Raw genomic sequence first — 25,383 nt, forward strand, 5'->3', positions numbered from 1 at the left:
ATTCCATATCAGACCAATATTCTGAACACAGGTACCTCATAAGGAAAAGCATATTCCTGCCTTTGCAAGAGAGCTTTTAGATGAAAGCTCTACGGATGATTGTCAAAAGGCTCTTCCTGAGGGCCTTGCAGATCCAAGACTTAGAGGGTTAAGAACACAAGAATTACAACTGAGCCTGGCCCCGAGACAAAGAGCCTAATTTAGAGTTAAGGTACAGATAAAGGCAGAACTTAAGTTAATACTTACACCTTCTCCTAATTGGTGATGTATGGCAGTCCCTTCCCCAAGGCCTACTTTCTGCAAACACCCTCCCTTACAGGTGGCTGGGATGAGGATAGATAAGAGTAGCTAAAGCATTACCCACAAACAAAAGGCTGACACATTTAGGGCCTCCATGGTGTTCACATATTCAGCATCAAATAGGTTTCCACAAACAACTTATTAACCAACTCAAAAACATACATTTGAGAGTCAGACAGAATGACTCTTAGCCCATCTATACACTTAACCTCTGACCTAACCTTAGCGTTATTAACTTAGAACAAATATGTATCCTGTCTTTTACTAAGAATACCCTAATTCTCTAGTTATAAGATTTACTTAACCTCACTATAATTGCAATAGTTCTGCAAGAATATTTCTGTAAAACCTGCTTCTGTACACTTTCCAAAGCATCTTATCACAAAGAGCTATCCATTGTAAAAATTCCTTTTTCTGATCTCATGTTATCATTTAACCTATAAATAAAGACACCAAAACCGACAGGACAGAGATGCCTGCCTGGTGATCAGAAAGGATCTCGGGGCTCTCTCATTCTCTTTCGCCGACACCGTCCATCCTTCAGGGACCCCTGGACCTGTCGGAGCCGGCGCGGCCTCCGGCAGGACCTCATCAAGAGAAAAAGCTTCTGCACAGAGAAGGAAACATTCGGGAAAACTAAAAGGCTACCAACGGAATGGGAGAAGCTATTTGCAAATGACATATCAGATAAAGGGTTAGTATGCAAAATCTATAAAGAACTTCTCAAACTCAACACCCGAAAAAGAAATAATACAGTGAAGAAATGGGCAAAAGACATGAATAGGCATTTTTCCAAAGAAGACATCCAGATGGCTTACAGACACATGAAAATAGGCTCAGCATCACTCATCATCAGGGAAATACAAATCAAACCCACAATGAGATACCACCTCATACCCATCAGAATGGCTAATATTAATGACTCAGGCAACAGCATATGTTGGCGAGGATTCAGGGAAAGAGGAAACTTTTGCACTGTTGTTGGGAATGCAAACTGGTACAGCCACTCTGGAAAATAGTATAGAGGCTCCTCAAAAAATTTAAAATAGTACCACCCTATGACCCAGAAATTGCACTACTAGGTATTTATCCAAAGGATACAGGAGTGTTGATTTGAAGGGGCACATGCACCCCAATACTTACAGCAGCACTATTGACAACAGCCAAAGTATGGAGAGAGCCCAAATGTCCATCAACTGACAAATGGATAAAGAAAATGTGGTATACACACACGCACACACACACACACACACACACACACACACTCGAATAGTTTTCAGCCATCAAAAAGAATGAACTCTTGACATTTGCAACACCATGGATAGAACTGGGGTGTAGTATGGTAAGTGAAATAAGTCAGCCAATGACTAATATATGATTATACTCACATGTGGAATTTAAGAAGCAAAACAGATGAACCTAGGGGAAGGGATGCAAAAATAAGATAAAAACAGAGAGGGAGACAATCCATAAAAGACTCTTAAATACAGAGAACAAACTGAGGGTTGCTGGCTGGGTGTTGGGTGGAGGGAGGGGCTAAATGCACAATAGGCATTAAGAGGGCACTTGGTGGGATGAGCACTGGGTGTTATATGTAAATGATGAATCACTAAATTCTGTTCCTGACATTATTATTACGCTATATGCTAACTAGCTTGGATTTAAATAAGAAGGGAAGGGAAGGGAAGGGAAGGGAAGGGAAGGGAAGGGAAGGGAAGGGAAGGGAAGGGAAGGGAAAGGAAGGGAAGGGAAGGGAAGGAAGCTTTAATTAGGGGCTGGAAAGGGTAGGAGGGAGGAATTACAGAAAGACATAAGGAAACTTCTTAGAGTGATGAATATGCTTACTACTTTGTTTCGACAATTTCATGGGTATGTACATGTACCAGTTGCACATATTAAATATGCAATTATTGTATGTAAAATGTTCCTTAATAAAATTGTTTTTAAAAAATTAGATAAATAAATAAAACCAGGACAAGTTGGTCACCCCAATAGTGAGGGGGCCCAAAATCATGTCATCTTCACACCCATCTTCACAAGGCAGAAACTGAAGCTTATACATAGTTGTCCAGGGACACTTCTAATAAGTGACAGAATCCTGACTTGAACCTGAGCAGCTGGATTCCAAAGCCTGCAATCTTAAACCTTTCAGAAAATGTAAAGGGTCTCAATAGCTACTTCATCACTTGACTGGCAATCATTGGAGAAAGACTGGGCTTATTTTATGAAACTACTGTGGTCAGTGTGTATGTGAAGTCATGGAGAAACAGGGTTCAAAATTTTCCACTTTCCAAAATGGAGTAGGCTACTCCAGAAGAGAGAATTCCTTGAGCTTGGTAGGAATGTTTGAAGAAAATTCAAACATGGCATAATTGGCCAATCTTTAAAATGACTCCTGACAATGAGATGCTATTTTTTAAATTTATTTTTCTGGCAAGGTCAAAATTAGGAAAAGACTCCCCCTACACATACTCACAAAATTGACTTTAAAAGCACAATAGAAAGGCAACTTGCTTTATTGCAAAACTTATGATTCATCATAAATCCCCATGCTTTTTAAATAAATGCTGAAGTACCATATGCCCCCTTCAGTTCAAGTTTGAGTGTAAATCATAAAATGTCCATAATCCAAAACGCTTTATGTGTTTTTATGATCACAGAAGGCCGCCTTGCCTTCCATTCATGATTAATTTTTTTTGATGGCTCCCTCTAGATCTTAGAAAATAATTAAAACTAATGAACAATCCGCAATGGCAGTAAAGCAACGAGCATATTGTTTCCTGTCTGGACTCAAAGCTTGATCAAAGGGAAGACTCGCTGAGACACAACACCACGCTTCTGTGTTGTACTTCACTTCCTGACCACCCACTGAGACCAAATGACAGCTTCAGGGAAAATCATGAATTAAGATTTTCTTAGCACTTTATAGAATTGTTAGAGTTTGCAAAAATACAATTAGTCGCTATAACTGCTGATTCCCCAACAGAGAAGGATTCTAAGATATGCACTTTTTATTTTCTTTTATCACTTTCCTGTATCAGTGGACCAATGTTTTCATTAAACTAGATCTCCTTCTAAAAAATATCACATAAACCACGGTCATAGCAGCAAAAAACAAAGTGGGGGGAAGGGAAGAAGGGAGGGAGGAAGGAAGGAAAGAAGGAAAGAAGAAAGGATTCACAAATTACCATTTTATCATATTTTTCCAAGTTTGATGATATGTTTTCAACAAATAATATAGAGTATTTTATTTAGAGGTTTACCCAGTAAAAGAAGAAAAGAAAAGCTTCAGGTTATATCAGTAATTTTGAGGATGGGAACTTGAATTGTGAGGTACTTCTGTAGAAAGAAAGAGGGGAGTGGAAATTTGAGGGAGGATTGATTACTTCCATATATTTTCTATTATCTATTCTGTGGCTCCATCTATGGAAAAGTGCTTGACTTTTTTGGCTGACTTGATACTTAACTCAATTTAATTTGACCAGTCAAGCAATTAACAAATCGTAGTCAATCAAAATAGAAGCTTTGTCTTCTTTTGCTTTTCTTCTGCAAATGACTTTTTTTTTTTTTAAATAAGTCCCATGCATTAAAGATACAGCCAAAGTGAATTAGCTTTTATCATCAACCTCAAAGGGGATTTAGATGATAATAAAAATATAGTCAATTCTTAATTGCTTTGAAGCTGATTACATTTGGGGCCTTCTGGAGAGTTTCTTCCTTCTTTCATTTCCTGTCTTTCTGTTTATTGTCTCCAAATGGGGAGGAAGAAACCACAGATGGTTCAGAAGCACTTGTTAAGAGACTTTATATGAGTTATCAGGAGTTGGTTAGATTTCCATCATCCAGGCTTGCTCCATTGTCTCATGGGCACAGCATATTGAACGTTGGCAGTACAGTTCCAGAACTAAATCAGGAAGCTTCTGTGGACTTGCCCCCATCATTGGCCCAGTGCACGGCCTTCTGAATGCCCTCAGGTGCCCCCACCTTCTTCTTTTTCTGTCATATAATCTTAAAACCTCCAGAATGGAAAAGCTTAACTGTTCCCTCCTAAGCCCCTTGGGTCAAACCTTACTCTCAGAAAAGATGTCATACCTGCAGAATTTCAGATGAGTTTTTAAATCTTCTTATTTATTGTGGACTAAAAGAGGTTATGAGTTGAAAAAGACAACAAATACCTCAGCTAGTAGAAGAAAAACTTTAGTAGATAGATGGCAGAGTTAAACCACCTAACGTGTTGAATTTGCATTTTAAATACTACACACCCATTTAACACATGTCTGAGATCACCCCTGTTCTGTCATACATGAGCAAGACCAGAGTTCTTAACCAGGATCCCTTGACAAAGGTCTAGTGCAGCGCTCTGCGATTTATAGCTCACAAGCCAAATCAAACCCACCACATGGCCTTTGAGCTGAGAATTTTTTTCACATTTTGAAATGGGTGAAAAAAATTAAGAAAAGGTTTTGTGACACATGAGAATACTATAAAATTCAAATTTTTGTGTCCATACTAAACCTAATGTTTTACTGGAACATAGCCATGCATACTTATTTACGTATTGCTTATGGATGCTTTTGCACTACAATGGCAGTTGAATCTTGGTGAAAGCCCATGGTGCCTAAAATACTGCCCCTTTGAAAAAAATGTTGCTGACCTTTGGTCAGGAACAATATTTTTAAAACCATTTCCTAAGAATCCTAATTTTTCAGAAGAGCTCACCTGAGAACAGAGAATGGGAAGGAAATGCTCCAGAAAGAGACCACATGGAAGATGCGTCATATTCCACCACAATTGTTCTGCTTTTACCTATTACGCTTCTGAAATCTGTGATTGAGCAGAGATTTCTCTGGAAGAAAGCTAGAACTGGGAACTGAAAACTTGTTATGACTAAAACAGTGCTAGCTAGATCTACCTTCATCTTCCCTTGTTCCTTATTGCAGCTCTTAGGGTCTTCACTTCTTTTTTCATCTGTTATATTCTCACCCTGTCTCTCCCTACTAACTTCTTTAATCTCTACGTGCTTTCTTATTTTTTCTTAAACATGCTTTCTTAGTTTCCTTCTTTACATGGATATGCTTTACCATGGCATCGTTATAACTTCTGCTCCACTATTAATTCACGTATTCCTTCTGCTGCTTTTCCCAGAGAGAAAAATCTAGTAGTTAAGGGCATGAGCTTCGAAGCCAGACAACTCGGGTTTGAATCCTAGCCCTTATATTTACCAACTGTTGAGTTGCTTTGTTTCACTGTGATTCAGTTTCCTCATGATTAAAATGGGGATAATAATTGTACTTCTAGAATGCCATGAGATTTGAATAATATACGTAAAGTAGTTAGAACTGTCCATGGTATATAGTAAGAATGGTACAGGTGTTTGCTGTTACCAGTATCTAATTGGCTCACTTCAGCCAAGGGTGGGCCCCTGATCAACTTAAGGGATTTTTTAGTACTGATCTTTTGTCAGCTCCCACCCTAGGTCTAATCAACAAAGGTTGGGTGATAGGGTGTGGTAGATTGCATTGAAGGCCCCAATTCTTTATCGCTCCTTGTATCCAATCCCTCTGTTGCATAATTTCGAATTACATATACTTCTCATGCCTTGACTCTAGGCTTTGTGTATGACTTGCTTTGGCCAGTGGAAGATGGGCAGACATAATACCCACAGAGGCTTGAAAAGCACTTAAACAGTTGAATTCATGCTCTCTGCTACCTCTACCATTGCTCTGAGAAGGACATGCCCAAGTCCAAGAGGATGAAAAACATATGGAGCAGAGCCATCACTGGCCCAACCAGCCTAGAACCTTTAGACTGATGAGAAATAAAACATGATTTTAAGCCTTCAGGTTTTCTATACCATCAGGTTTGCTACACAGAATAAACCATATTAGGAAGAAAAATATCTGGTTAAACCCAGTAAGAGATCAACTTTTTAAATAAATAAATAATCACACTGAAGCATGTATATATAAAATATTTTTGACCGCATTCATCAAGATTTCTTTCTTTCAAACTATGTTATTCACAGTTGCTAACCAAAATTCCTAATTCAGAATTCCAAATGTTTTCTCTCCTTTCCTTGATTCACCAGGCTTTAAATTCTTGTAAGCTATTTTTCCCATAAACTCCACAAGTTATCTCTCAAAGGTTGAAACAAGTTGTTTTGCCTTGCCAGTGCAAATTCTCTTTGGGATTCTCTCAAAACTCATCTGCTGTCAAAGGGCACTGTAGGTGGTTTGCATAGCCATGAAGGGTGAAATTGATTTCCAGATGTCCAACTCAGTGGGGTTTCCTGTGGAATTTGAGTAGAAACAAAATGGAGTTAATGGGAGTGAAGGAACAGGCTGACTTCTACATATTTGTAAAATAGATGTGTTTTCTTTCAAGGGAGAAATAGAATAAGTTGAACACAGACATACATGCATTAACAAAGGTTGACCTCAAACTTAATTTTTATTTTAGAAATCCATCTAGTGAAGCTGAGACTAGAGATAAAGGGCCAAAATGGTGAGCATAAACTGAAAGTCAAGACATTTAGCCTTTGATCCCAGATGTGTTCATTGTCCCAATGGGCCAGGCAGACTGGGATCAGGATACAATTTACAGTCAACGGAAGAGAAAATGAAGAAAATGTCTTTCCAAGAAATGATACTGACCATTGTCTCTTCTTACACCCTGCCTTCTAGGGTGACCCTTTAGGTTCTGTTTCCCCATGTGTGTGAAGCAGCAGCATTGAGCAGTGCTAATGGCAGTAATTCTGGAGCCGGCCTGCCTAGGTTCAAATATTGGTTCTACTATTTATTATCCATGCAACCTTGAGCAAATTACTCAAACTCTCAATCCTCTCATGAGGTTATTATGAGGATTAAATTAGTTTAAAATGCCCAAAAGAGTGCTAGGCACATACTAAAACTCTGTAAATGTCTATTGTTGTTAATGCTATTACTACTCTTTTGGTAAAAAACAAAAAAACAAAAAACAAAAAAACACCTTGAGTGTGTTTTGGGAAACTCCCTCTTCCTTTAAATGACAGTCTACAAATATTGATTCTATCCTCCTCTTTCACTGGACACCAGTTCATAAGAAAATGGGCTAAGAATGAAGCCAATTACAAAGACTAAAGCCAAGATATGGAGCAAGAGCATGTACTAATGGCATTTAAACCTCTAGATTGAGCTTTCCTGATTTTTTAAATGTGAAGCTTTAAATTTCCATTTTTGTTTAAATGGGTTCAAGTGGATTTAATAGAAAGAGATCTTACACCCTTTCTAATCATTTTTACAGAAAGTTTTATGGAAATTTTGGCTCATTTTTAAAAGTTTTTATGGAGATCAGGCCATCTCAGCTTAAACTTGAAGAAGAAAACATTAATTGATCAAAACATAGAAATCTTATTCAAATTGAGATGCCAAGAACTGTGATTTTAGGGGCTTTTTACTTTTATTTGGGGGGAATTTGGAACAGAAAAGCTTACAGCAGAAATCACCACCTTGTACTTTTGTCCTGAGCTCTGAATTAAACCATGTCGAATGTAAGAAGTCATGGAATATAAAAATGGCAAATTGAAGAAAGCAGCTTTGATCTTCCCCCATCATGAGATTTACTCTGACAATTTACAATAGATGAAATAGATAATGGAAGTCCCTTGACACAATAACTCAGTTTAAATGTATTGTCAGATTAATAGACTCAGTTATCTGCTTCATCAAGAACTATGACTCAAGGTTTGACATCATACCTTCTCATATGCATCCAAAAGGATTGAAAAGGATTTCTAAGTAGATAAAATTATGAAGTGGGTAAATTTTGCATTCAGTGAGATGTTCCCTACTTCCCTTTCCTTTGCATGGATTATTTGTCTTCCTTTTCCTTCCTATATTCCCCTTTCTAAAATGATTTGTCTTTAAGCATAGGAGGAATCGTCTATCTTTTCTGGTAATGGTTCCATCTTTGTGGTCCTGAGCGTGTGCTTCTAGTTCAGACCAAACCAGTCATAACCCCTCCCCTCCACAGCTACCCCGATGGGTCCAAGCTATGGGCACATGAACAAGTGAGCATTACAATCCTTCTACAGACATTTTTTTTTTTTTTAATTTGAAGCTAAAGAGGAAGATTTTTGGCTTGTGTGGTAACAGCCATTAGGATACGAGTGCAGAGTTGCCTGCAGCCATGAAGAAAACATGTCAGCAATCAGCAATAATAAAGAGTGATACCATTTTAGAAATTAAGAGGTAGAGAATCAGACTCGGCAACATTCAAGGCTTTAGTCCTGGTGATTTCTAAAGCCAGCTCTGCCTCTGTCCATCCCATGAATTTGTTATAGACTAAATAAGTATGTCTTCATTTTTTGAGATAGAGACTCTGGTATCAGCTATGACATGTTAGGAGCTTATGAGATATGTTCTCATTGTTACAACAAAAAAGACGGGGAAACTGATAATCACTTACTTTCTTGAAAATCTTGAGGGCCACAGACTTTGGGATACACACATTTCCAGGGGTATTATCTCCAGGAGCTCCACCAGATGCTCATGATGCAGATCCCAGAAAGATCCACTCAAGGCTCTGGCAGGGACAGAGGAAGAAGAGTCATTGTAAAATTCACCCAGAGCCTCCACCATAACAGAGATCTCCCCTTATAGGAACAAGACTTTGTCAGAGGCTTATCTGAGTAATAGAATGTCATTCCTCTAGTTCTGGTTCTTCAAGCCTTTCTGTCTTACCTCAGGGGACAAAAGACACTCAGGGGGAGTGAGAACTTCCAGGAAATAGATTGAGGATCCTAAAATCAGAGAAAGGAATAGGAGCTGGGGGGTGGGGGGGAATGATACCACTGAAGAAACAACCACTGAAGAAAAACTCATGAAGGTCACAACGCCGAGATTGAGGCCCACTGAACACTGAGATTTAATCGAATTATAAGTCTCCCTTTCCCTAGTCTCAGCACTACACCAACAGGGCCCCTGTATAACAACAGTGGATTATAGCAGAAAGAGCTGTGGGATCAGACACTATGTAAGGAAGTATCCTTGGGGAAACCAAGCATCTGGATGGGAGACAAAAGCAAGAATGCTAGAAGAATGTGAAGCTTGCCACCTAAAGCTACAACAAACATTCAACACAGTCTCAGATGTATTACCATAAATCCTTATAATAAAGTCTTCCTTTCCTCAAATTCCATTATATGATACAACAAATGCTTGCTTTCAAGAAAAAATTACAAGGCATGTCAAAGGCAGCATAAAGGAGTCTGGAGAAATAAAGCAGTTGTTAGAAATAGGCTCAGTTATGACATAAATGTAGGAAGTAGTAGAGGGGATATTTAATGTAACTGTGATTAATATAATATGGGCCCTAGTGGGAATAGTAGAAATTGTGCAAGAAGTTAAGTCACATAGATCACAACTCTGAGAGAACAATAGAAAACGCTAGAAATAAAAATAGACTCAGATATGAAGTAAGTCTTCAATGGGCTCATTAGTAGACTTGACCCATTTGAGGAACAAGAAAGAAGAGAAAAAGTAACAACAACAACAACAACAACAACAAATAACAACTACAGCAAAAAAGAAGAACAACAAAAAAAGAAAAGAGCATCCAAGAACTCTGGGCAGTTTCAAAAGGTATAATAAACATGTAACTGGAATGTCACAAGAAGAAGAGAGAGGGAGTAGAAGAAATATTTGAATGTAATGGCTGAGAACTGTCCAAAATTAACAAACAACAAACATATCTCAAAAGTTGATAAAACATGGGGCGCCTGGGTGGCTTAGTTGGTTAAGCGTCCGACTTTCGCTTAGGTCATGATCTTGCGGTTCGTGGGTTCGAGCCCCGCGTCGGGCTCTGTGCTGACTGCCAGCTCGGAGCCTGGAGGCTGTTTCAGTCTGTGACTCCCTCTCTCTCTGGCCCTCCCCTGCTCACGCTGTCTCTCTCTCTCTCTCCTAGAAATAAATAAAACATTAAAAAAAATTAAAAAAAAAGTTGATAAAACACTAAATAAGATAAATGCTGTGCTCGCTTCGGCAGCACATATACTAAAATTGGAACGATATAGAGAAGATTAGCATGGCCCCTGCACAGGGATGACACGCAAATTCGTGAAGCGTTCCATATTTTTAAATATTAAAAAAAAGGAGTAAGATAAATGCCAAAAACCACATGTAGGCATATCATATTCAAACTGCAGAAAACAGCAAAGAGAAAATTCTGAAAGAAGCCAGGGGAACAAACCACTTTACCTGTTGAAGGATAAGGATAAGAATTAAAGCATACTCCTTGTTAGAAATCATGCAGGAGTGTGGAGTGAAATATTAAAGGTAAAAGAACTCTCACCCCAACAACTTCAAGTCTCTTATCCAACAATATTAATCCTTAAAAAATAAAAGAGATAGAGACTTTCTTAGCAGACAAAAAATGAGAGAATTTACTACCAGTACATGAAAGAAATATTCTAGGAAATTATTCAGATAAAAAGAAAATAAGGTATCAAACACTTGGATCTGTATAAAGGAAGAAGCTAAAGAAGGAATAAAGACAGCTAAAACAAAATTTTAAATATTTCTTACTCTTATCTAAAAGAAAACTGTTGAGGCACACCTGAGTGGCTCAGTTGGTTAAGCATCTAACTTCAGCTCAGATCATGATCTCATGGTTAATGGGTTTGAGCCCCACGTTGGGCTCTGTGCTGACAGCTCAGAGCCTGGAGCCTGTTTCAGATTCTTTGTCTTCCTCCCTCTCTGCCCCTCCCCACTCATGCTCTCTCTCTCTCTCTCTCTCTCTCTCTGAAAAATAAACATTAAAAAAAATTTTTTTAAATAAAAAGGAACTGTTTAAAGAAAGAATAGTAACAATGTTTTGGTGATTATACCCTTTAGTTCAGTGAAATGAATAACAGAAATGTCAATCAGGACAGGAGGGTATATTTGGGAATACCATGTTTTAAGGCACCTAAACTGCAAAAAAAAAAAAAAAAAAGTATTTTAGGGTTATTTGAAGGTGAAGTTAGATTAGTTTAAAATGTATATTTTTTTTAACCAACACAGAGCTTTGGTTTGGGAACATGAAAAAGTTCTGGAGATAGTTGGTGATGATGGCTATTAAGCATTGTAAATATACCTGATGTCACTGAACTTTACACCTAAAAATGATTAAAATGGTAAATTTTGTTATATGTAATTAACCAAAAGAAAAAACTTATAGATGGTACACTGTAAACTCCAGGTCACCACAAAAATGCCTTTTAAAAAATATAGTTGATCTTCTAAATGATTAATAAAACGGAATCATATAAAATGCTCAGTTAAAAACAGGGAACACAGAAAAACAGGAGAGAAATGATCAAAGAACAAATATAGTGAATACAGAATAATTACATACATGGTAGAAATTATATTAATAATCATTTTAAATGTGGTTTAAATATACCATTTAAAAGACAAAGAGTGTTAGGGGCGCCTGGGTGGCTTAGTCGGTTAAGCGTCCGACTTTCGCTTAGGTCATGATCTTGCGGTTCGTGGGTTCGAGCCCCGTGTCGGGCTCTGTGCTGCCTGCCAGCTCAGAGCCTAGAGCCTGTTTCAGAGTCTGTGACTCCCTCTCTCTCTGACCCTCCCCTGCTCACGCTGTCTCTCTCTCTCTCCTAGAAATAAAATAAATAAATAAATAAATAAATAAATAAAGACAAAGATTGTTAGAGTGTATTAAAAAAACAAAACAAGGGGCGCCTGGGTGGCTCAGTTGGCTAAGTGCTCAACCTTGGCTCAGGTCAAGATCACACACTTCCTGGGTTCGAGCCCCGCCACAGGCTCTGTGCTGACAGCTGGCTCAGAGCCTGGAGCCTGCTTCTGATTCTGTGTGTGTCTCTCTCTCTGACCCTCCCCTGCTCATGCTGCCTCTCTCTCTCTCTCTCCCTCTCTCCCAGAAATAAATAAAACATGAAAAAATTAAAAAAATAAAAGACCCAACTATGTTGTCTATAAGAAATCCACTTACACTGTAAAGACTTAAATAAAAGTTAAGGAATACGCTATGGTAATACTATTTTTAAAAAGCTGGAATAGCCATATTAATTTTAAGCAAAGCAGATTTTGCAACAAAGATTATCAGGGACAAAGAGGGGCATTATCTAATGGTAAGGCAGTCAGTTCTCCAAGCAAACATAACAATTCTCACTGTGTATGCATGTAACCAGAGTGTCAAAATACATGAAGCAAAAACTGATAGAACTGAAAGGACAAATAGAGAAATCCGTTATCATAGTGGTCACTTCAATACTCTTCTGTCAGAAATTGATAGGTCAAGGAGGAAGAAAATCAGTGAGGATATAGATGACCTGAATAGCACTATCAATCAACTTGATCTAATTGACATTTATGGAATACTCCATTCAACAACAGCCCAATACACATTCTATCCAAACTCACATAGAACTTTCATCAAGAAAAGCCACAATCTGTACTATAAAAGGCAACTGAATAAATTTACACAAATCATTCGAAGTATGTCCTCAGACAACAATAGACATAAACTAGAAATCAAGAATAGAAGCTGAACTGGGGAAGTCCAAAGCGTCGTAAAAATTAAACAACAAACGTCTAACTTACACATGCGTCAAGTAAAAAGTATCAAGAAAAGTGTGAAAATATTTTGAACTAGATGAAGATGAAAATACAACTGCCAAATTATAGAGTTCAGCAGAGCAGTGCTTAAAGAGAAATTTACAACATAAAATATTAGAAGAAAAGTTCTATAATCAATAACCTAAGCTTCCACTTAAGGAATTGAGAAAGAAGAATAAGTATTCCTTGCTTATCAGAAGAAAAGAAATAATAAAAATTAGAGTAAAAATCAGTGACATTGAAAATAAAAACAAAGTAGAGAAAATTAACAAAATCAAAAGCTAGTTCTTTGAAAAGACAGTATCTTATATACATCAGATTGTTTTATGTTACCTGCAACTAAAAGCTCTCATTAAACTATACCAGTTAACTCCAGCTTCTAAATGCTTAACGGTTTTTCCCTGACCCACCTGTAGCCCTCTACCCTTGGCTGAGGATATTTTTCTGATAAACAGATTTACACTAGGGCATTCATGAGGTAATATGCTAATCGTCCTAAGATTATTGTATATTCCTGTATCAGCAGCACTTGGTGTGGTGAAGGTGCTCAATAAACATTGGTTTCAAGGAGAAATAAATTATATACATTTTAAACAGGAACAACCAGAAGTTATAAGATCATATGTAATGCTAGAAATTTGGAAGCTGCAAAGTCTAGACTGGGAAAGCTGCATGTGACAGATGTCCTCAACCCAGATTATATATACTGGGTCACCTCCTGAAACTGGTTCTCCAAAATTAGATTCACAGTCTCATCTTCATGATTAATATTTGCTGTTTCTCTCTAATTCCAGACTAGAATCGACATTCAATATCATCTGTGCTAAGCAAATAGATAATATACTTGCCAACTAAGTCTGTTCAAGCCAGGACTGTGTATATGAGAATAAGGGCACAGTTGGCCTTTAGCCATCTAGTACACAGTGGCAAACAGAAAAAAACCCCTCTAATAGTAAGGGAGAGTGCTGCTGCTATTTTAAGTAGAGATGGCCCACCCAAATTATGTGATTTAGCTCAGAAAGCCCCAGTGGTTTCTATTCCTTTATTCTGCCTAATGGCATGACCTTAGTTTTACTCTTATATGCTTTTTTATTATTTAATATGATATATAAATGGTAAATCTACTGTTCTACTATAGAAGTGGTTCATAGTAGTTCTCTTTATAGGTAGATCAACTTAGAAAATTGCCTATCAAACCCAAGGCCCATCTGTTTTCTTTGAATGGTAATCATAAAGTATCTGGTGATATTAATGAAAATGGCTTTAATACAGAAAGGCAAAAGAATGTTTCCATTAAAATAGTGTACTTACTGAACTTTTATTCTTTCTGTAACCAAAAATTTTAAGGTGTCTTTGAAAAGTTCTTTGTCTTTAACTCTTAACTATGGAGGGTTAAATATAAGAAATAGTTTCCCACTATATGGAAATATTGTTGCAATTAAAATTTATAGTTTAAAAATGTGAAATGCTATATTGTCAAAACTGCATTTATAATAAAATAATTTGTGCTGCTTTACTATCATTCATTTGGTAAAGTATATACAACTGCATGAAATCTTAATTTCAGCCTAAAAAGCAATAGCTGCCATTTATTAATTAACCCCTCTGTGCAAAGTACTATATTAATGCTCTTAGAGTACTCATAATTCTTATTATAATGCTATACAGTAATTAATGTTGCCTCAATTTAACATATGTATGAATATATTTTGAGACATTAAGTTTTAGCTAAGGTAGTAAGCCAAGATCAAATCTAGGCATACTAAAGAATCATTCCATTTCAAATACAGTGCTTCTACAGAATTTTCAGATTCAATTGACTTATGTTTATTAAGCACATACTAAGTGCCAGGCCTCAATGTCAATGCTGAGGGTAGAGCAATCAGTAGCACAGAGGCCTTGCTTATATTCTCATGGAGATTCCAAAAAATTTAGCCAGTGAACAATTCAGGAGTCCAGAGGAGCAAGAAGCTCTCAGAACTAAGTAGAGGAAAAAGACGCTCTGTTTACATTGCTTCACTCTTCCCTCTTCCCCTGATACATGTTCTTTTTTATGTGGCACAAAAATTTTGGAAGCTACATATGAGAAAAAGCAAAAGAGTTGAAAAGTCCATTTCCATTTCATAATAGGAAATGAGGAGTACAAACAGCTAAGTGGTTTCCCTTAGCTGTTCTCACACGACTGCCAATGTGGTATCTGTTAATAGACGAGTCATGATCTTTGTGGTATCCAGTTTGTAGTGTGAAATTTTAAGAAAAATTTAGAAATTCTCAGTCTCTGCAAAACAGATATGTTCCATCACTAAATTGGAGTAATTGCTGGGTTTTTGCAATTTCCAGAAAATATAACTTAATGGATAAAATTTTCTCAATTTTAAGCTTTTCTTTGCCAGAATTTTTCAGCCTTTCTGCACCTGCTACTGCTCATCTGCTGGTGAGTGGTAGCTGATAACAAATCAAATGAATAAGTAGCAAGCAAAAGTTAATGCAAACAGCCAATCACTCTAATTCAACAGCATGTTTTTTATGAATGTGTGTTTGTGGTTATGATTTTATATTGTGACATACAATAGAGCCATATTTTCTGCCTGAAATTGTTCCAAGAATTAAATGTATCAATATTTCATGGTGTTCTATGAAGCATATAATAACTTCCAAGTGTTCTGTCATTATGAACTTTAAAAAAGATCAAGAAAGTATTGTTTTTGTGGACCATAAGACAGATATGGAAATCACACCCTCTGGCATATATACCCTAGTAATTCCCAACCTCAGCTTAATCAAACTGCCCAGAGGAGGAGCAGAGATGGTGTCTCATTTCACATTTCCTGCACTACCCATATAGTGAAATCATGAGGGAATGTTGAGCCCTCCCAACAGAGGAGGAGCTGTTCATGTAGGGTGTTCATTGAGTCATATTTTACTAGTAAGCAGGTGTCTTAGTCAGCTTGGACTGCTAGAGAGCAAACTATCATCGACTGAGTGGCTTAAACAACAGACATTTATTTCTCACCACATTGGAGGCTGGAAGGTCTAAAATCAAGGTGTCAGCCGATTCAGTCCCTGGTGAGGGCCCCTGCTTCCTGTCTTGCAGACAGCTGTCTCTTTTTCTTATGTCTTCACATTGCAGAGACAGAGAAAGTTTACTCTCTTCTTGTAAAGACATTAATGCCATCATGAAGACCTTACCTTCCTGACCTCCTCTAACTATAATTATCTTGCAAAGGCCCCATCTCTCTTGTTTAAAATGTTTATTTTAGAGAAAGAGAGAGCATGAGCAGGGGAGGAGCAGAGAAAGAGAGAGAGAGAGAGAGGGAGACACAGAATTGGAAGCAGGCTCTAAGCTGTCAGCAAGGAGCCCATTGTGGGGCTCGAACTCACAAGCCATTGAGTTGTGAGATCATGACCTGAGCCGAAGTCGTCTGCTTAACTGACTGAGCGACCCAGGTGCCCCAAATACCATCTTTAGGCCCCATCTCTAAATACCATCATGTTGAGGTTAGGGCTTCAGCAAATGAATCTGGAGGCATACACTTCAAATTCTAGCAAAAGCATACCTGCACCTTGTCAAGAATGCAATGACACCCATGTCCCTCTTCAATTCCTGTCTCCATTCTGTGAAAACACTCTTCCCACCACCTTTTTAACTTCTTTCTTATGATGAAGATCAGACATGTAAGTCCAAGATCTGGGCCAGATATTTGGGTTCATGTTCCAATTTGGCTCTATCAAAAAGGTCACCCATTGGAATTCAGTGTTTGCCACACAACTACCAAGCTTTTACCTTCTTCCCTGTTCTGCGAACTATTCTTCCTTAGACATAGGCTTCTTGCATTAACAGCTTGAAGAGAAACAAATATCAAAGCAAGACACAGTTCCTAGAATTCTTGACATCAACTATTGACTTTTTTCCCTACCAGAGGATATTACATAATTTTGCGCCAGTTTGTGACCTGCACCCTAAATTCAGGGATGTCTGTGCCCTAGTGAATGTTACCAGTGACATTCTAATTATTCAGTTCACTAGGCCCCTTAGTCCCTTACATAATTTCAACTTCCTAGGTCATTTATTGTAATGCTAGCCTTATCCCTAGCATCTTCCTAATTTCAAGACTGCTAACATTTGTTTACTGATTTCTTTTTATATTCCCTTTCAAGGCATTTCCCATAATTCCTGTCTCTGCTCACTCCACCTGCTTCCCCACCCATGCTCCTACCCAGCCCCCACGTTCATCTGTACACTAGTGGTTCCTAAACCACATTAGTATTCTAGGTCTTGGAGATCCAGACCACTTTTCCCATTGACCTTCTAGTTGTCCCTAACTAGGCATGGAAGTCCCACAAATACTCTAAAGTGAACAATCCTCAAATGGAAACTTTCAACAGCTTACCTCCCTTCCCCTAAATTCCTGTCCCTGCACTCTCAATTACAATAATGATGATATTAATGAAGATAAAGGAGGAGAAGAAGAAAGCACAATATTATAAATACTGTTCTCTAGCACAGTTATAAGTGCTTTATGTATGTGAAATCAGTGAGTTCTTTTATCAGTTCTATGAAGTAAACTCTATTACTATCTTCATTTTAAAAATAAAGAAATGGAGACAGAGAAACCTGCCCAAATTTACTTAGCTTATACTGGCAGTCAGGATTCAAACCCAGAGAGAATTGCTCTCAATCTCACCTTAAATACTACTTCCCCCTGTCTCAGAATAGGGATCCAATCACCTGAGGATCAACCAAGATGTCTCCTTCTTCCTTGATATGCCATCGGCCACCTCCAGGGATCTTTACTTACATGCTCAGCAGAGACAGTTGTAGAGAAAGGAGAGAAAGTCCTTTCCATTGTGCTAGCATTCTACAGTGTGGTAAATCTATGAACAAGCATTAAGAATCACTCACAATTTTTAAAAATACTCATATCCTAGTCTGGGATTTCATCTCCTACTTCTGAATATTGTTCAAACATTTATTCTGCACAGCATGGCTGATATAGGAAATGACATGAAAAGAGAGCTTTGGTTAACAGAGTGGAATTGACAGTGTGTGCTTATGGAAGGCTTACTCCTTCCAAGGAGAACACAAGGAATGAAGAACAAAGGATGGAGCCCTTTGAGGGTCTTCAAATTCCATCATAGGTGGACTTAGTATCATAGGATTAAAATATAGATAATATTGCCTTATTAATAACATTTCTTGGTCCATGGACAATGGATTCCAAGAGGAACCTATTTTAAACCAAAATGTCCTCTGCATAAAGAGTGTTCAGTATGCATCATAATTTTCAAAACTGAATATTGAGAGCCTGTTACAGATGTTGATTCTACTAAGTAAATGTTATAGACAGGAAGGCAGAAGTGATTTTTGTCTGACAGTTAAGATTTTAGTAGAGACTATTTCATAAAGTTATTTCCAATATTTGAGGACCATAAACTAACATAACTGCTTTTTCTTCTAACCTGAGTTTTTTTCCATCCAAGAAATATTTATTGAGCAAAGGTGCTATGCCAAGTATTGACGTAGCTGCTATGAACACAGCAGTAGTGAGACAAACATGAACTTTGCCTTCAACTTGCTGGAAGATAGACTTAAAAGGAGGAACAGATGAAGCAGAAAAATCTAATAATTGTAAGTCATAAAAGGACATATGAGGAAAACAAAAAAAAGCAAACCTTATATAAAACATAATTCATAGGATCTCTCTAAGAGCAATCAAGGAAGGTTTCTTTGAGGCGGTGACTTGCAAACTGAATCCTGAAGATTGAAAAGACATATTAACATTCATCCCCTTACGTCCATCAACCATACTTCTTGCCCTAGGAGGGGGATGTAATGCTTGTCTTTTCTTCTTTCAATCCCCTTCCAGGTTCATTTTCTTGGTTCCATTTGTTATATATAATATATTTCCTAGCAATAGATAAAGCCATTCCAAAACTTTGGGCTGAGTTCTGTTCACCAAAGTGCTCTTGCCACTGCTATCAGAGTGATAGGATTCAGTTTAAAAATGGACTAATATTCCCAATAGACATTTCAGCAAAGAAGATATAAAAATGGCCCCCAAGAGCTTGAAAAGATGTTCTACCTCATTAGCCATCAGGGAAAGGCAAATCAAAATCACAATGAGATACCAGTCATACCCACTAGGATGGCTTTAATCAAAAAGATATGTATTTTTTTCTCATGACATTTCTTTACCTTTAAAGACAACACTTTGTGTCCTTGTCCAAGAGGAAATTGCGGTATACAACTGGGTCTGTTATGGCAGTGATGGTAATATCCTATCTCTAACATTTAAACACAGACTCTTTCCATACCTAGGGGGAAAAATAGCCTCTTCCCTGAGTTTACCCCAAAGTGATTTTTATTTATCTCTCCTCCTCTCTCTCTCTCTCTCTTTAGCCCTCTTCTCTCTCTCTCTCTCACTCACTGACACACACACACACACTCACACACACACAGTGCTGCAAGTAATCATTGGACGTACTCTAGAATCACTAATATAGAATGAGTAGTATCTAGACACAGAGCATGACAGAATGAGATACGGAAAAGTTTAATTGATCCTTTCATTTAAATTGCACTTTTTAAACAACTGTATTAGTAAGAACTTTTTATTTCAAATAACAGAACCCCAACTCAAATCATGTGCATGAAGAAATAGAGAAAGTGAAATGTATTAGCCTATTTTCCTGGGGCATCCAATTGTGGCTTTCACTCCTGGCTGCAGGGAGTTGGGGTCTGAGTCCTCTCTGACACACTGTCCATGTGTGGCCCTGCTTTTCTCTGGACAGTCACCTTGTTCTCTCCTGACTCAGGACTGCTCTTAATACATGATGAGAAATATGAGTGCTGCATGTTCCTTGGCCTGCATGTTCACAACTTGTGAACCAAAACCAAGAACAAGCTGTCTCTTTGACTAATTTGGTATAATCTGGAAATAGAACCTGATTGGTCTGGCTTTGGTCACATGTTTGTTCCTGAGCCAGTCACCATTTCAAGAGGGGGAGTGCACCACCTGGCCCACCATGGTCTACATGCCTACTATAGTCACAATTGGGGGTAGAAGTGTGGAACTATCATTGACAACCCCACAAAGTACACATGTACTGGAAAAGAAGTTTCACAAAGGAAAAGAGTTTCTGTTATTAGAAGAGAGATGGGAATCCTGCTGAGAAGACAAAACCCCAGCCCAGGGCAGTGCCCATGGGGTGCAGAATGTTATAAAGCTGAGTTCTGCAGAAGAACCAGGTAAACCTACCCTTTGAGAGGGCTGAACAGCCTGGACTCCAGTGCCAGCCACCTTGAAGATGTCCCTGTTGCTCTTTGACAGTCTCCACTACATTTTACCCTGTGCCCTCCCTTTCGCTTCTGGAATCATTTCTTATCACAGGATAATGGCAGACACTTGACGAACTGCAATACAAATGGGAAACATCAGCCATGCTGCCGTTCAAGAACAACTAAATTAGATATCACAACACACTCCATCAAACATTTTAAATGGCACAATGAAATGAGAGGTTTATGGTTCCAAAAACACTAATGATACAACTATACTTGTTGCAAATTGTCATTTTATGCAAAGAGTTTGTAATACCAGCTGCCATGTTGTATGAACTGCTCCTTTTTATCTTTGACCCAAATACTTCAATCAAAGTTTCATTGTAATATAAACAGTGATGTGCTACCTGCCAAGTTAGTTGCATAAGCCTTGAAAAGTACGCATAAGAATAATTGCTTGAATCAGGTTTCTTTGGGTCCAAAAAATGCTTTGTCAGTCTGGTTCCAGAGAGAAGTTCTTTAAATTATCCTCAAGGTCCAGATGTGTAGAAAAATGGCAAGTGTTTCTTCAAGAGCCAGATTTAAATATCTAAACTTTATTAACTCAATGCAGAGATATTTCTGGTTTTTAAAAATGAACTCAGTGTCTTGATCTTTAACTGTAAACTATAGTACAGTGGGTCCAGCTGGTATCAGGAGTCAAGGAAAAAAACCGTGCTAAGATGTGTTACATAATAGTAGGAGCTACACAGCAAATGTTTATAGAGGACCTAATGTGTTTGCACCCCATGCTCACAAAAAGGTGTTATATAAGCCAGTTTGGTAAAGGAAGATTCATTCTGAATTGTCTAACTGTCTACAGGTCTGAGTGCCTTTGGAATAAATGAGGAAACTTAGGAATACCTGTCTCTGTCATGGAGAACTTCTTATGCTATTAGCCAAAAGTCTGAGACCTAAGAATAGTTTGGAGAAACTACAAATGCAAGGCCTCAGGGCCTGTGCCAGAAGATAGGATGACCTCAAAGACATCCATGCATGGGATATCCCCAAATGACATCTAGCTAAGGAAAACTGAGCCACCTTGAGGCCTTTACATCACACTTTGAGGGAAATGGTGGCCTCAGTGGGAGAGACACCATCCCACATTACTTGATCTAATGCAGATCAAGTAGCACATGATCCTTCTCCATGTAGAACTCTAAATCTTCACCTTTCAAGGTCCTTAATGATCCTTCAATCTTTAGATTCTTGGAGCTGAGAGAATTGGACAAGGCTTACGTAGATTCTTTATGTAAGTGGGAGTCTTCCCTTTATAAAACACTGTAGAGTTACAGAATACTTCCATATGTATGCTCTCATTTACTCCTGACAGAATCTCTGCAAATTAATTGTTATCATCCATATGGTGTAGGTAAAATGAAACCTACAGAGAAAAAAACCATGTTCCAACCTAAGAGCAAAGCAAAGATTGGCGGGAGTATCATATGTTCTAAGTTCTCTGCCCCTTCCACTCCCATGCTGGCATCTATCGCCAGCTCTAGCTCTATATTTATTTGTTTTCCTTATCTACTCACCATAATATCCTTTCACTTCTCTCTGTTGCCATTGTCTCTTCTTTTGTTTGGATCCCTGTTCCCACTTACCTGGATTGGAATATTGCCTTTGTATTGATCACCCACCTTCAGTCTTGTTCCCTGACTGCCCCACACAGCAATCAAAATTATCTTTCAAAAATCCAAATCTGATTATAATCCATTATTCTTGCCCTTTGGATCAAGTTTAAGATTTAGGCCTTGCAGATTTCTCTTAGCTCTACCCCTGTACCATTCTCTACTCCCGCCATATTGAACCACCTTCAGCCAGTCCCTACTCATTATCACCTCCAGGACTTTGCAGGTGTTGTTCCCTCTGCTTGAAAGGCTCACCTTCTCTTAGTCACTTTCTCCCCACCACTTCCCCCCATGTCCTTCTATGTGCCCTTCACCTTGGTATCCGTTGATCATTTAAGTATTGCTTACATTTTCCCCATGATATGTCTTCCTTAATCTTCCTCAACTCTCCTCTTCTCGTATCCCAGTTGCATCTAACACTTCTGTAATACTACATTCCATTGAATTTGCCTCTTATATTCAGTAAGAAAACGTTAATTTCCATAACATATGAACACAAAAATTTTAATAGTTATTAAAATGTAAGTTTCCTTTATGGCTTAAACAACAGTTCATTGAAGAGTGCGGGAGTTTGAGAGCAGCCTTCCAGTGAGGATTCAGGTACCTGTGCTCCTTCCATTGTGTGGCTTGGTCATTTTCCATAGTCATCGCACAGGAGAAACAGAGAATGGAGAAATCAGAGCTAGTTCTTAACCTAGTCAGCTTGAAAGGGACACACATTACATCATTCACATTGTACTGGCAAGAACATTTTATGTGGCTAAACTTGGATGCAGAGAGTGTTGTGAAATATTCCTGGCTGGACAGCTGTTCCTGGCAACAACACTACTCTATGGAAAGGAGCATATATACTGGTTAACTGACCAATTCTGCCATCACTATGTTCTCTGTCTTCTCTGACAGCTTGAAAGTAGGGGCTGTGTCCCTATCTCTATCTCCTAGATTATATTTATGAAATTAATGATTAGGCAAATATCTATCTGACTGTATCTAGAGACACAGATATATTTGTCAATAGAGATCAGTAACTTTAATATTTTGTAGGTCACAGATACCACTGAGACTGTGTCGTATAAATGTAGATAAAGTCATGTACACATTTTCTCCAGAAAAATGAAAATTCATGAATTTTATCTGTACTTTGGTCTTACATGTCACAACATCACCTGTCGTCATATAGAATGAAGCAAGACCAAGATGACAAGCTCACTCACAAAATCCCTAGGGGAGACTTAGACTCTGTGTTAAGAACTATGGTGTAGGGGTGTCTGGGTGGTTCAGTAGGTTAAGTGTCTGACCTCAGCTCAGGTTGTGATCTTATAGTTCCTGAGTTAGAGCCCAACATCAGGGTCTCTGTTATCAGCGTAGAGCCCACTTCAGATCCTCTGCATTCTCTCTCTTTGTCAAAAATAAACATTTTTATTCATTTTAAATGTTTATTTATTTTTAAAGAGAGAGAACATGTGGGAAGGGCAGAGAGAGAGGAAGGCCCAGAAACTGAAGCAGGCTCCAGGCTCTGAGCTGTCAGCACAGAATCCAATGTGGAGCTCAAACCCATGAATCTTGAGATTATGACCTGAGCTGAAGTCAGATGCTTAACCAACTGAGCCACCCAGGCTCCCCTAACATTTTTTTTTTAAAGAAAGAACTGTGGTGTAAGATGCATGATGTATCTGAACAAATTCTGTGTCTTTAGTTGCTTGCTTGGTTTGACCATAGGTTTTTATCCCTGGGAAACACCACATGATTAGGTACTCCCTCCTCTATGTTCTCACAGCATTCCCTACATCCCCTATCAATGCCTAATATATTTAAAAGGTGGTCTCCCACTTAAATTGATTAGCTCATATTCAGCCCCATACCTAACACATACTCGGGTGCCCTGAACATATCTTGAAAGGAATAAACTAGATCACTTGAGCGTCAACACTCTACAACATATGTCTCAAGGTAAATCAGCTCAACATCTGCCCTGGAGAGAAAACCCAACATAGCCCAGGAGTGACAGAGAGGACAGTTACATACCAGAGTGACTAATTCCCAGCTATAGGAGGAAGGCGGGCTCCATCTGGAAAACAGATGGAATGTTCCCTTTTAGTGCTAAACATAAATTAAATTTCACTATCTGCCAAAACGGAAAGTTAACATTGATTTTGTGGGGTTTTTTCCTCCTTAAAGAAGAAAAAAAAGCCATTTGTTTGTGAACTAGAACTTCATGACAAATTTTGCTCCATATTGTGATTATAACACCTAATTTCCTAATTAAAGATGCTAATCGTGAGTTACCTCACATAACTACAAAGCACAGAAGTATAATTATCTAATAAAAGGCTTTTATGAAACTTTTGTGGGAAAGAGGGCTGACTGAGAAGACAGCTGCTTAGCGAGAACAAGAGTGGTGCCACCTAGGGGCCCACTGCGTCTGAACTGCCAGTGGGTAGCAATTAATACAGCTCCATGCTTGGGCTTGTGAAGTAGTAAATCCGACAAATCTCAGCTGTAGCTGAGGGCATGGCAGCAAAGCCACTGCGTGGTGGAAAAGGAGGAACTCCTGTACCGACAAACAAGGATTCTGCTCACTTCCAGGTTGACACTGGAGCAGGCGAGCATCTTCTCTGCAGGGCTTCCTTCTCATGAGGTTGTTTGCACTCAAAACAGCCTCTATCATCATTCCCCGCTGTCCAGAGCTATTTATTATGAATCAGCCACAAGCAAGAAGCAGATCAGAGGCAAGTGACAGGTGGCGGAATGGACTTGCAAAATGAATAACTGGGAGAAAGGGAGTAAGAATAGCAGAGGAAGAGCCATTGAACGCAGATTTAAGAGAGTTTGGTAATTTGGTGTAATAATAAGTTGAACAATGCAAGAAGGTGCTTGGTAGAAGCCTTACCGATCTGTACAAAGAGGTTCCTTTAAATAGTCTTTCAAAAGGCACAAATAAGGATTGGGATTGTTTTCATTTTAAATATCCTTAAGTGGCAGCTCTGTGCTTTAGAGGTGGTGGATGTGTGTGTGTCTGTGTATAAATTCCAGTTTTTATTTTTTATAAATCATAATTATTTCCACAATACAACCACAATTATTTCCATGTCCTAAAAGACCTCAGATTCAAGCATCCCTTTCTATGCTCTTGGCTCTTGGGTGGTCTTGTTTTGTTTTTCCCTCAGCTCACCACCATCAGACCTATCAAGTGGGCCTTTATCTTTCTAATCAGTAGTTCAAAGTTCAAGGCAAGTAAACACTTAAGCTAAAGCATACCAAAGAAATTGGTAGAAAGGGGGCACCTGGGTGGTTCAGTCGGTTAAGCATCCAACTCAAGTCATGGTCTCAGGGTTCCTGGGTTCGAGCCCCATGTCGGGGTCTGTGCTGACGGCTAGTTCAGAACCTCGAGACTGTTTCAGATTCTGTATCTCCCTCTCTCTGACCCTCCCCTACTCCTGCTGTGTGTGTGTGTGTGTGTGTCAGAAATAAATAAAACAATTTTAAAAATTTAAAAAAATGATAGAAAGGTTGAACTATG

General features: G+C 38.5%; 1 non-coding gene across 1 annotated transcript; it reads left to right on the top strand.

The window, feature by feature from the left end:
• The first annotated feature begins 10,307 nt into the window (after positions 1-10,307).
• LOC120237144 lies at positions 10,308-10,414 on the top strand. The gene has a single exon (XR_005529869.1). It is a non-coding gene; the product is annotated as a U6 spliceosomal RNA (small nuclear RNA).
• Positions 10,415-25,383: the final 14,969 nt, after the last annotated feature.

Source organism: Hyaena hyaena, unplaced genomic scaffold (assembly GCF_003009895.1).
Source record: "Hyaena hyaena isolate Hyena2069 unplaced genomic scaffold, ASM300989v1 scaffold_172, whole genome shotgun sequence".
NCBI classification, from domain to species: domain Eukaryota; kingdom Metazoa; phylum Chordata; class Mammalia; order Carnivora; family Hyaenidae; genus Hyaena; species Hyaena hyaena.